General features: G+C 41.9%; 4 non-coding genes across 4 annotated transcripts; all 4 read right to left on the bottom strand.

The window, feature by feature from the left end:
• Window positions 1-5,893: 5,893 nt before the first annotated feature.
• Window positions 5,894-6,005, bottom strand: LOC133398926 (U5 spliceosomal RNA). The gene has a single exon (XR_009768131.1). It is a non-coding gene; the product is annotated as a U5 spliceosomal RNA (small nuclear RNA).
• Window positions 6,006-6,907: 902 nt separating this feature from the next.
• Window positions 6,908-7,071, bottom strand: LOC133398923 (U1 spliceosomal RNA). Its single transcript, XR_009768128.1, has one exon. It is a non-coding gene; the product is annotated as a U1 spliceosomal RNA (small nuclear RNA).
• A 926-nt stretch (window positions 7,072-7,997) lies between these two features.
• LOC133398925 (U2 spliceosomal RNA) lies at window positions 7,998-8,187 on the bottom strand. Its single transcript, XR_009768130.1, has one exon. It is a non-coding gene; the product is annotated as a U2 spliceosomal RNA (small nuclear RNA).
• A 1,093-nt stretch (window positions 8,188-9,280) lies between these two features.
• Window positions 9,281-9,448, bottom strand: LOC133398924 (U1 spliceosomal RNA). Its single transcript, XR_009768129.1, has one exon. It is a non-coding gene; the product is annotated as a U1 spliceosomal RNA (small nuclear RNA).
• Between the last annotated feature and the right edge of the window lie 3,298 nt (window positions 9,449-12,746).

The following is a 12,746-nucleotide window of genomic DNA, read 5'->3' as shown; positions in this document are numbered from 1 at the left end:
GCAATGCATAGTGGGCTAATTATTCATATCGGAGTGTGCGGTCATAAATTGGTCATGGAGGGTAAGGACTGACCCACTGAAGGACTTACAATACTTAATATTAATATTTCCAAAGTGAGAACTTTCAACTTTGTCTGGTTTCACGTGCTGCACAGCTGACGTCACGGCTGCTGAAAGTAACTCAAAAGTGACATGTTTATAAGTGAGTTACTTTTGACATCAAGTCAAGTAACTAACTTACTTTTCAGCTCAAGTAATCAGCAAAGGAACTAAGTGACTTTTTCAAGGTAACTGGCAACACTGCATGAGCCAGTCTGAGCTTGCTGTCTGAATAATACGTGTAATTGTTATTGTCACTATAAAGTCATGGGAAAGCAAATATTCGACCACCCATGTTTCTTCCATTTCTTGTTCACTTGTAATGTCTGGCCGGTCCAACTAAAGGTACAAGTTGAAGCCTGTCAAGTAGGACATACAGTATTATGGAATCGGCTGCATTTTTGTCTCGTTCGTCATATTCTTGAGGGAATATACCTTTATAGAGACAGATAGAGGAGAGAGAGACCAATAGAGCAGAGAGACAGGGAGTGAAGCGAGAGATAGAGGAGAGAGACAGGGAGAAAAGAGAGATATATAGAAGAGAGAGATAGAGGAGAGAGAGACAGATAGAGGAGAGAGACAGGGAGAGAAGACAGATGCAGAATAGAAAGAGAGGGAGACACCACACGCTCTCACTTTGACCTTGGGTATCTCGGTCAGGAGCATACCAGGTTTTTAATCTGATGTTCTGTCTTTCGAGTACCTGTTTCGTCACTCAATTGCGCTTAATTGGAACCTCGTCTCCTCACCTCACTCCCTCAAAGTTTACAGATACTGGATAGCTCAGTCGGTAGAGCATCAGACTCTTAATCTGAGGGTCCAGGATTCAAATCCCTATTCAGGCAACATAATTCTTAGCAAATTGTTCACAAAATTTCACGCAGGTACTTCACAACACCCACCACGTTCATTGATGCACCACACATTCTCACTTTCACCTTGGATATCTCGGTCAGTAGCATACCAGCCTTTTAATGTGATGTTCTGTCTTTCGAGTACCTGTTTCGTCAATTGCTCGCTGACACTTAATTGGAACCTCATCTCCTCACCTCACTCCTTCATTGACTGTAGAACGTGGAGAGCTCAGTCGGTAAAGCATCAGATTTTTATCTGTGGGTCCAGGGTTGAAGTCCCTGTTCAAATTACAAAATTCTTAAGAAGTTGTTCACGAAATGTCACGCAAGTACTTTGACTCAGACAATTTAACACTTCAAAACACCCACCACACGTACATCGATGCAACACACACTCTCACTTTGACCTTGGGTACCTCGGTCAGTAGCATACCAGCCTTTTAATGTGATGTTCTGTCTTTCAAGTACCTGCTTTGCTTGTGCTTAATTTGGACCTCGTCTCTTCACCTCACTCACGCATTGAATATAGAGCCTGGATAGCTCAATCGGTAAAGCATCAGCGTTCCCTAAATATCACGCAGGTACTTTCACTTAAACACTTCAAAAAGCCCACCACATGTTCATCGATACTCCACACACTCTCACGTTGATCTTGGGTATCTCGGTCAGTAGCATGCCAGGCTTTTAATCTGATGTTCTGTCTGTCGAGTACCTGATTAGTCTTGTTCGCTTGCGCTTAATTGGAACCTCATCTCCTCACCTCACTCCTTCATGGATTACGGAGCCTGGAGAGCTCAGTCAGTAAAGCATCTGACTTTTAATCTGAGTGTCCAGGGTTCAAATCTCTGTTCAGGTGACACAATTCTAAGGAAGTTGTTCACTAAATTTCACACAGGTACTTTCACTCGGACAGTTGAACACTTCAAAACACCCACCACGTTCATTGATGCACCACACTCTCATTTTGACCTTGGGTATCTCGGTCAGTAGCATACCAGGCTTTTAATCAGATGTTCTGTCTGTCGAGTACCTGTTTAGTCACTCGCTTGTGCTTAATTGACACCTCGTAATCTGTTCAAGTAACACAATTCCTTGTAAATTGTTTACTAAATTTCACACAGGTACTTTCACTCAGACACTTGAACACTTAAAAAAAAACACCACTTGTTCATCGATGCACCACACGCTCTGATTTTGACCTTGGGTATCTCGGTCAGGAGAAATACCAGGCTTTTAATCTGATGTTCTGTCTGTCGAGTACCTGTTTAGTCACTCGCTTGTGCTTAATTGGCACCTCGTCTCCTCACCTCACTCCTTCATTGACTGTAGAATCTGGAGAGCTCAGTCGGTAAAGCATCAGACGTTTAATCTGAGGGTCCAGGGTTTAAGTCCCTGTTCCGGCGAGAAAATTCTTCTGAGGTTGTTAACTAAATATCACGCAGGTACTATCACTCGGATACTTGAACACTTCAAAACACCCACCACGTTCATCTATCCACCACGCACTCTCACTTTGACCTTGGGTATCTTGGTCAGTGATATGTCTGTGTGATATGTCTTTCGAGTACCTTGTTGGACCTCGGGTGGCGCCCCTCTCGCCCTGCCTCTCATCCCAGGAATCAGCACCACCTCGGCCGCGCAGTTCTTGTCAATCAGCCTTCGTCATCACCTGCATTGAAGCCTGCCAGATCCAAGACTCCATTGCCAGATTATTAACGTTCACCCGTGGTACACCGGCTCGCAATTTACACGTAAAATACGCCGGTCCTCGCAATATTTCTGACCTCCCGCCGTGTTCTTCCTTTTCCTCAGTGCTCCCTCCGTGTTCCCCGCCTTGCTGACCTCTTCCACCACGCCGCCAAGCCATCAACCTACCCACACCACCGCCTGACGCACGCTCCCTATCTCGACTACCCGCCGGTACGCCTCAAGGATCCACCTCCGAATCTCTTCTCAATCCACCGTTCGCCACACACTTCTTCAGCCTGTGCCTGCTTCTGCCTCCAGTTCAAATGAGCACCGTCGTATCGTGACACAAATATACAACCCCAATTGCAATGAAGTTGGGACGTTGTGTTAAACATAAATAAAAACAGAATACAATTATTTGCTAATCATGTTCCACCTATATTGAATTGAATACACTACAAAGACAAGATATTTAATGTTGAAACTGATCAACTTTATTGTTTTGAGCAAATTAACTTTGAATTTTATGGCTGCAACATGTTCTAAAAAAACTGGGACAGGTGGTAAAAAAGACTGAGAGAGTTAAGGAATTTCGTCATCTACGGTACATAATATCATCAAAAGGTTTAGAGAATCTGGAGAAATCAATGCATGTAAGCGGCAAAGCCGAAAACCAACATTGAATGCCCGTGACCTTTGATCCCTCAGGTGGCATTGCATCAAAAACCGATATCAATGTGTGAAGGATATCACCAAATGGGCTCAGAAACACTTCAGAAAACCAATGTCAGTAAATACAGTTCGGCCCTACATCCGTAAGTGCAACTTAAAACTCTACTATGCAAAGCAAAAGCCATTTCTCAACAACACCCCGAAACGTCGCCAGCTTTTCTGGACCCAAGCTCATCTAAGATGGACTGATGCAAAGTGGAAAAAATTGTTCTATGGTCCGACGAGTCCACATTTCAAATTGTTTTTGGAAACTGTGGATTTCGTGTCCTCCGGGCCAGAGGAAAATAACCATCTGGACTGCTATGGATGCAAACTTCAAAAGCCAGCATCTGTGATGGTATAGGGCTGTGTTAGTGCCAATGGAATGGGTAATTTACACATCTGGAAAAGCACCATTAATGCTGAAAGGTACATACAGGTTTTGGAAAAACATATGCTGCCATCCAAGCAACGTCTTTTTCATGGACGCCCCTGTTTATTTCAGCAAGACAATGCCAAACCACATTCTGCACATGTTACAACAGCATGGCTTCATAGTGAAAGAGTGCAGGTACTGGACTGGTGTTGCAGCCATAAAATTCTAAGTTCATGATTATTTGCTAAAAACAATAAAGCTTATCTGTTTGAACATTACATGTCTTTGTAGTGTATTCAATTAAATATAGATTGAACATGATTTGAAAATCATTGTATTCTGTTTTTATTTATGTTTAACACAACATCCCAACTTCATTGGAATTGGGGTTATATTTCATAACAGGACAAGAGAAAGCTGAGAATGCTGCTGCAGAAGTTGTGGTTTCTCTTTAATGGTTGTGGTTTTAAGGACTGCCATAGAACAGTCCTTTACGATGTATTTCGAATGCCAACATTTTGTAATGAGATGAAGAATTGGTGGAAGATCTCTCATCCTCTAGAAAGTCATCATCCAAGTTAACATCGCTGGTATCGATGTCGTCCACCTCCAAATTGTCAAGGTAAATTTCCAGCTCTTTCAGAACCTTCACAAACAGCTATAGCTTTTGGAACAGTTCATCCAGAGAAGCAAATACCACGGCCTCCCCCCCACCTCTACCTTGTCTTTTTCCGACTGTGAGAACTCAGGGATTTTCTCCCAAGTCTGTAGTAGGACAGTTTCAGGCACAAAAGGCATGATTGTAGACTCTGCTGCAAGCTCAGGGGCTGCTGACACAATGGGAGACTCTTCACATTACTCTGTCTGCAGAATGAGAAATTATGTTTCGAAAAACATTTGATCAAGATGTAATGAAAACTCTGACTAGAAAGGTGTCATCGAGTGGGTGGATAACCCCTATAAACACCAAGAGCAGAAGACTGGAACATCTCTTGGGCCTGGTTTTCTTGAGCCTCCTCTAGAGTGTCTGCCTCACAGTTCTGAGGACCCCGGGTTCAATCCCCGGCCCCGCCTGTGTGGAGTTTACATTTTCTCCCTGTGCCTGCATGGGTTTTCTCCGGGCACTCCGGTTTCCTCCCACATCCCAAAAACATGCATGGTAGTTTGATTGAAGACTCTAAATTGCCCGTAGGTGTGAATGTGAGTGCGGATGGTTGTTTGTTTATGTGTGCCCTGCGATTGGCTGGCAACCAGTTCAGGGTGTACCCCGCCTCCTGCCCGATGATAGCTGGGATTGGCTCCAGCACGCCCACGACCCCAGTGAGGACAAGCGGCTAAGAAAATGGATAAATGGATGGAATATAATATGGCTCATAATTGAATATTATTACCCTTTTGTGTTAACTTTGAAAGGAACACTATCACATAGATGTGCTTCATTCTTATTTAATTTATTATTTCACTTACCTGATTCCCCAAGAGCAGAGGAGATCCCGGCAGAAACGATTGTACAAGACCTGCAACCTCTTTCCGTGGTGGAGGATGACAGCTTTGGGAATTTTGTGAGGACAATCGACCCCAGGCACAAAATTCTAAATACAAAGTCTTTCAAGGAGAGGAAACTACCAACTCTTGAGGTAGACTGCCGTGCCAAGGTTCAAAAGGCAGTGAGTGGTGTGGACAATGTTGTGCCTATCAGTGACATGTGGACATCAATATCCACAGAGGCACATTTAACAGTCACATGCTACATCGTCAATGAAAACTGGCAAAAGCTGGCATATGTGCTAGAAACGTGCTCTTCCTGGAGTAAACCACAAAAGGCCATATTTGTGCACAATTAACCAGAATCGCAGAAGAATGGGGTATAGCGGACAAGTAACATGCAGCATCAGTGCCAGCCACGCAGTTAAAAAGTCACAGAAGAAGTGCATTAAAGGCAAAAAATATAAACACGATACTGTTCTTAAACAAAAACTGATTCCTTGAAAAAGAACAAAATAATTCTGTGAATGACATCTCATTACAATTTTCTGATTATTGTGAATTAGTACACACAATGACTACTGTACCCATTAGTACCTAAACACTATATTATAATTTCAAATACCGTATGCACATAACACCCCGAGAAAAGCATTTTGATTTTTCACATTGCAAAGCCAGCTCCACTTTCACACAGCATCAAAAAAGTTGAGAGAGACTCTTGTTGCTCCCCACAGAAATCTTTAATAAAAGGCAAAAGATTTATACGACCTGAAGAGAAACAAGAGCGAACTGCGTTGGTCACAGCGAAGCGGACCATGTCATTGTCCGCCATGCCATTTTAACAGACAGTCTAAAATTCAAACAATTCGACTTTTATTTTTTTTTAACACAAATAAGAAATCCACCTACATTCGACATACTCCAATATTCTCATCCTGTCACATAATATGACAATTATGAAGACGAGACACGCAAGCTCGCTGTAACAGCCCGGCTAACCAACGTGCCTACTTAGTGGCCATATTGGGGAGGTTGACGTACCCATTGTTTAGCTTTTTCTTCAATAATAATAATAGCAATAATAATAATAACATATTAAACCTATTGCGCTTTTCAAGACACTCAAAGACGCTTTACACTGATTAGATAACAATAACATTAAGGTGGGTAAACAGGAAGCACAGGTGCTGGTGTCAGCGATGCTGTCCACCGTGGTGGATGCAGAAAAGTCACGGCGGGTGGCGAGAGCCAAGCTGGACGTCAGGGGACGCGGAAGGATGGTCGCGAGCTGAGCTCGATGCACGCAAGTTCACGAGTCGCGACCGAAGCAGGTGTTCGAGAGCTTTCTGAGAGAGTGATAGGTAGGTCATAATTTAGCATTTTTGTTTTTGTAAATAAATAATCTCCCCGCCTTTCCGAGTTTACAATACATGACAACAACAACGCATAGTCCTTCGGTGAATGTGTTGAGTGAACGTGAGCCTCGAGAATGGATCATTAACTGAATAAGAAAGCACTTGAATGACTGTGTGAAAAAGAACTGAACGTGAACAAATGCTTTTGATGAACAGTTTTGAGTGATTCAGTATACTCAAACACTCATCACTATCAGTAACATAGTACCATGCTTAATTACCACACAACTAGACCACCATTGAAAACACTGTCTTCTTTTGCATTAACCAATGATCAGAGGAGAGCGCAAACACAGTCCCCCACTATCAGAAACTATGCAGTCGAGATTCCCACATTTGGGGAATTTGCAGGGGTCAGCACAACCGGAGTGCAATGACTGGGCCTTACCCTGGGTGAACCACCTTCTTGATCATGGTGTCTCCCCTGCCAGGTAAGTATGAGTTGTACACGGCGTCAGCACGCAAGTCATTCACTCGCACGCTATGTCAAGCGACGGTGTCATCATGAGCATGTGAACAACCACACACACAACGGGCAAGCCGGAACATACGCTCGATGAAACGCTACTGTGTGCTAATACATCAAGAAATATGCTTCTTATTTGAGAATTTCAGTTTAAATTGAGACAGTAAATTGATACCCATAATGCACAGCGGCATCGAGACACGATAAAATAAGTTGAAAGTGGGGTCGTTCACACCCAGAAACATATAAACCACCCATTCGGGGTACAACCTGAACTGGTTGCCAGCCAATCGCAGGGCACATACAAACAAACAACCATTCACACTCACATTATGAAGAAAATAATGCATTCGTCTAGTCGAATGTCACACAATGATAACACTTTTGGGTACAACAGTTTGATGTACGTCTCAAAACGCTACTGCCACCTACTGTGACCTATTGCGCATGACAACCTTGGTGAACACTCAAGCAGGCTCGCGTGGTCTTAACAGTGGTTGTCAACTGTCAATGTTGTAAAGTTGCGACCCACTTTCATATAAGTTGAGAATAATCAATTATTTTGTTTAAAAATAGCCTCTGAAAACATTTACAGTGTATTATATTTGTAAATGCCGTTTCAGATGAGTTTGCTGTACCACCAAAGTCATATTGCTTGCCATGACATCCACCAGCCAGGCCGGGCTGCACTGCAGTTGTTTACAGAGGAAACTAGCGGCGAGACAACAAGGAAGCAACATTTCTTGTCACTTTTCAACTATGCTCCACATGGGAAACTAATACACGTCTCTACTGCACCCAAAATGCAAATAACAATACAACATACTGTATAGTCTACAAACTTGCTTACCATCCTGTACATTATGTAAATTCAAAGCATATGACTGAGAAATACACACTTGTTTAACCATTTTGTGGAGATACTGCAACACCATAACATTGCGTAGACTGGACAGATCAAGCACCTATTCCATCACTCAGTTACAAAAATCAATTTATTATACGGTCTCCAGAAAGGGGACGTATCAGATACTAAACTGACAAGAACAGATATTGCACTTGATCTTAGCCAAAAGACAGAGAAGCAATGTCAACATAATGCCAGAAAAGACGACATCATTCTCCAGCCTACAAGCCAAAGTTATGGTGGCACATATCGACATGATAATCACAGATGAGTCACATATGGACACGCCAAACAACAATTGTGAAACGAATGTCAACTGTGTTGTTTTTCAACGTTTATATCGAAATAATGTTGTCAGATGCCCGTGTTCCAATAGAATGCGGAGATTAACGCATATCTTTAGCCATGTATTAAGTCTTAAACAACCAAATAAATAATGAGTTCTTTGTAATAAGGGTTAATGTGGGTTTATGGTTTGCCATTCTCCAAACGTGTGTTGACAAACACATGACACAAGCTGCCATAGTGGTACATCTCAATAAATTACAATAGTGTGAAAAGCTTAATTTAGTGAAGTAATTCAATTCAAAAAGTGAAACTCATATTATAGAGATGCACCACACACACTGAAATATTTCTTTTTTTTTTTTACACATGAATAATTTGAGGATTGTAGCTTAAAGCTAATGATAGCTCCAAATTCACCACCTCTAGATTCTAGAATATAATGTAACAAATTTTAATGTAGAATTTAGGCAGGAATTTGCCCTCTGAAAAGTAAGTGTTTAAAGAATCTCTATGTATGAGTACTGCAATCAATTGAGTTTTTTTTTTTAGATTTACCTGTATATGATTACTACCATGACCAATTACACAGACAGAGTACGTTGAAACAATATTTTATTATTTCATGTCGACACAATATTTGATCAAACATTTTGCCATTCATAAGTCATTTCCAAGAGCCACAACAAACGCCATATTGCAATGCATCACACAATACGTAGTTGAAAATACAGTTGCCTGTGATTATACACATGGCCAGCAGGTGGTTTCGTGTGCACATGAAGCATCAAGAAATGGACCATGACTCAAACCAATGACCGAAGTGTTACGATTTTATGAACCTTCGTCTTGTCATTACTAACTGCTTCTACGACTCAGAACAAACCCATGTATGCTAGAAATTACATCATACTGCAGTACCATAGCATCATATGATGCACACTCCATCTTTTACAATGAGCAACATCCTCATTATTTTCAACCAACGATCAGGGGAGATCGCGAACGCATTCATTCCCCCACTACCAGAAATTATGCAGTCGAGATTCCCACATTTGGGGAATTCGCAGAGATCAGCACAACCGGAGTGCAATGGCTGAGCCTCACCCTGGGTGAACCACCTTCTTGATCATGGTGTCTCACCTGCCAGGTATGAGCTGGATACGGCACGAGTACGCAAGTCATTCACGCGCACATTATGTCAAGCGACAGTGTCATCATGAGCATGTGAAAAACCATACACATAACGGGCAAGCCAGAACATACGCGAGATGAAACGCTACTGTGTGCTAATACATGAACAAATGTGCTTCCTTTTTGAGAATTTCAGTTTAAATTTAAATTTTAAACTTCACTCAAAAAAAATTACTCATTGGATGAACACAAATACATTTTGGACAGGTTTTCCATGAATTTTATTTGTGCAACGCCAACTCAAATTTAGTAGTTCCGTGTAATGTGATATAATTGAGTCAGCCAAACCCATTTTCATTAAATACAGACAAAGTAAAATAAGTACACTCAATGGCCGAAATTGATTCATCCCTCAAATTACTATAAAATACTCCTATAAATGACTTTTTGCACATACCCCATGTGGCCGAGTGGTTAAGGCGTTGGACTTCAACTCCAATGGGATCTTCCCACGCAGGTTCGAACCCTGCTCGCACTGAGTCTTGTTTATGTGCAAAATAGCTCAATAGTTTGTGTCACTGACAGAAGTTCTGGTGACTCGAGTTTGGTTCTTCCTTCAGCCTGGAGGTGGGGCTCGAAGGTGAGCGGATGGTGACCGGGCCAGGCACAGCCCGGGAGGGTCCCCCTTCCCATGGGCTCACCACCTGTGGGAGGGGCCATAGGGGTCGGGTGCAGTGCAAGCTGGGCGGTGGCCGAAGGCAGGGACTTTGGCGATCTGATCCCCAGCTACAGAAGCTGTCTCAAGGGACGTGGAACGTCACCTTTCTGGCAGGGAAGGACCCCGAGCTGGTGTTAGAGGTCGAGAAGTTCCGACTAGATATAGTCGGACTCACCTCCACGCACAGCTTGGGCTCTGGTACCAGTCCTCTCTTCCACTCTGGAGTTGCCCACGGTGAGAGGCGCCGAGCAGGTGTGGTTTATTGCCCCCTGGCTCGGCCCCTGTCTGTTGGGGTTCACCCCGGTGGACGAGAGGGTAGCCTCAAATCATGTTTATACAAGTGAAATTATTCGGTGCTACTAAAATAGAAAACATTGGTTTGTGTTTATCTGCTTCTGTTACGGGATATGTAGGATCCCATGATTTACACCTCTCAGTTGGTACAGTAGCGTTCATTAATGGAATAATACAATCTTGTGATAATTGTGCCGGAACTATGCGCAACAGAGGCCTGGGACCCATGCAAACCACACAATCTTTTCTCGCTACATTTGCTGCTTGTTCCACCAATAGTAACCAATTGTTGTTTTGTCCTGAAACTCCTGTGACTACAAGGAACCAATCATCAGTAGTTATATTATTAACCATTAAAATGTGTTCACTTTTCTTTGAAGTTTTTTAATGGCGTTTCTGGTTCAACACGGTTGCCATAACACAATGCTACTCGGAAGTGGGGATCTTTTCCGCCAGAATATGCCCACAAACTCATCATCAAACACACTGGGTGACTTGATTTGTATTTCAATATTAAACTATGGGCCGTTTTGCTTATGTTAAACTTCTTTCTATATTCTTTTGCTATTTTTTGTGACCAACTGGACCAATCATAACCTGTTTCACCAATCCCCAATTCTGCCCATTCTCTTGAGCATCATTGGTGAGAGCCGCATATGGAATTATGATTAAAGTGTCTTGATTTTGGGGGGCACAAAATATTAAACTGTTTTGCCGCATTTGGAGGTCATGCCCACAGTTCTGATCATCAACTGTACTCCTTTTGATACGAGTTAATGCTTCCAAATTTTTTATTATTGGGTTGGTCATATTGGTCCAGTTGGTAGGTGATTTCCTATCTAAAAAATGCGTTGTATCATTTAGGGTGGGACGTCCCATGTACCACAAAACTAAAATCAACACTATAGTAACCAAAGTTGCGATGTAACAACTCATCGAATCTCGTAACCAACGTGGGTGTGCCATTCTGCTGAGTTCTCACTAAACGGGTTGGTGTCTTTTTTCTTCACTGACCAGCAAGCGTTTTCAGAATCTACACATCTGCTCCCGCTCCGTTATCAGACTTTTGCTCACCTTCCCTATTTGAGTACTCAGCTGAAATGACTCTTTTACAGTGTGTTAAATGAACCCACGTGTTTCTTTCTGCTATTTTTTATTGTCCCATTCATTCTTTCCACTCGACCTACACTCTGAGGGTGGTAAGCACAATGGTTTTTCAAATTGATGTGGAACATGGTTCCTATTTTATTGATTATTTGATTTACAAAATGAGTCCCATTATCGCTGTAAATGGTTTCAGGTATGCCATATTTTGGAATGATGTCTTTACATAGTGCTTTTGCCACCGTCAGAGCATCAGGTGATTTTGTTGAGAATAATTCGATCCATTTAGAAAATGCATCTATGATAACCAAACAATACTTTTTTCCTTCACTTTGGTTTAATTCAATACTGTACGTGGGACCTTAAGAGTTAATGGATGAAATAACACAATCGTGGAACTGCTCTCTATTGCCATCGAGGCTGCCACAACTGCTCCGACACAATGCAGTAATGCACACGTCACGTTGTCCAATTTAGTAAAAAAATAAGCCCATAGTCTTAGCATATCACCGTATTGTTGTGTAAGTACGGAGGTCATGTCATAGCTTTTACAATCTACCATTTGAATGAATGTTTTATCATTAAATTTGGAAGGCAGAGCGCAGCACTGGACACCAAATGTTGTTTAATGTCACAGAAGGTCTTTTCCGCCTCTGTATTCCATAGAACAGGTGATGTCATTTTAAGGTTTGCTTCATACATCAATTCTGACAACGGTGCAATAATTTCTGCATAGTTTTGAATCCATGCTCTCCCTTAATTTGTCAGACCTAAAAATGACATCATATGTTTCTTTGTTTGTGGTTTAGGTTTTTTTTTTTTTTTTTTTTTTTTAACTAGAGTTTTCCTGTCTTCTAATATAGTCCTTCCTCCTACACTTAGATTATGTACCAGATATTTGACTTGTTTTTTACACCATTGCAATTTATTCTTGTTAACTTTATGTCCCTCCTCTGCTAGATGACACAGTAAGGCCAATGAATCTTCGCATGTCGTTCCCTCCTGGGGGAGTGAATTTAGACATGCTTGTTATTATTACTTGTGAATAAATGGTTGGACTTTCACAGTAACCTTGTGGTAATCTAGTAAATATATATTTTCTCCCTCAAATTTAAATGCAAACCAAATTTGACTGTTCTTTTCTATTGGTATAGAAAAGAAAGCATTGCTTATGTCCACTACTGTAAACACAGTAGCGTCTGGTCT

Source organism: Phycodurus eques, unplaced genomic scaffold (genome assembly GCF_024500275.1).
Source record: "Phycodurus eques isolate BA_2022a unplaced genomic scaffold, UOR_Pequ_1.1 contig_547, whole genome shotgun sequence".
Classification (NCBI taxonomy): Eukaryota; Metazoa; Chordata; class Actinopteri; order Syngnathiformes; family Syngnathidae; genus Phycodurus; species Phycodurus eques.
This window is presented reverse-complemented; position numbering and strand designations above follow the sequence as displayed.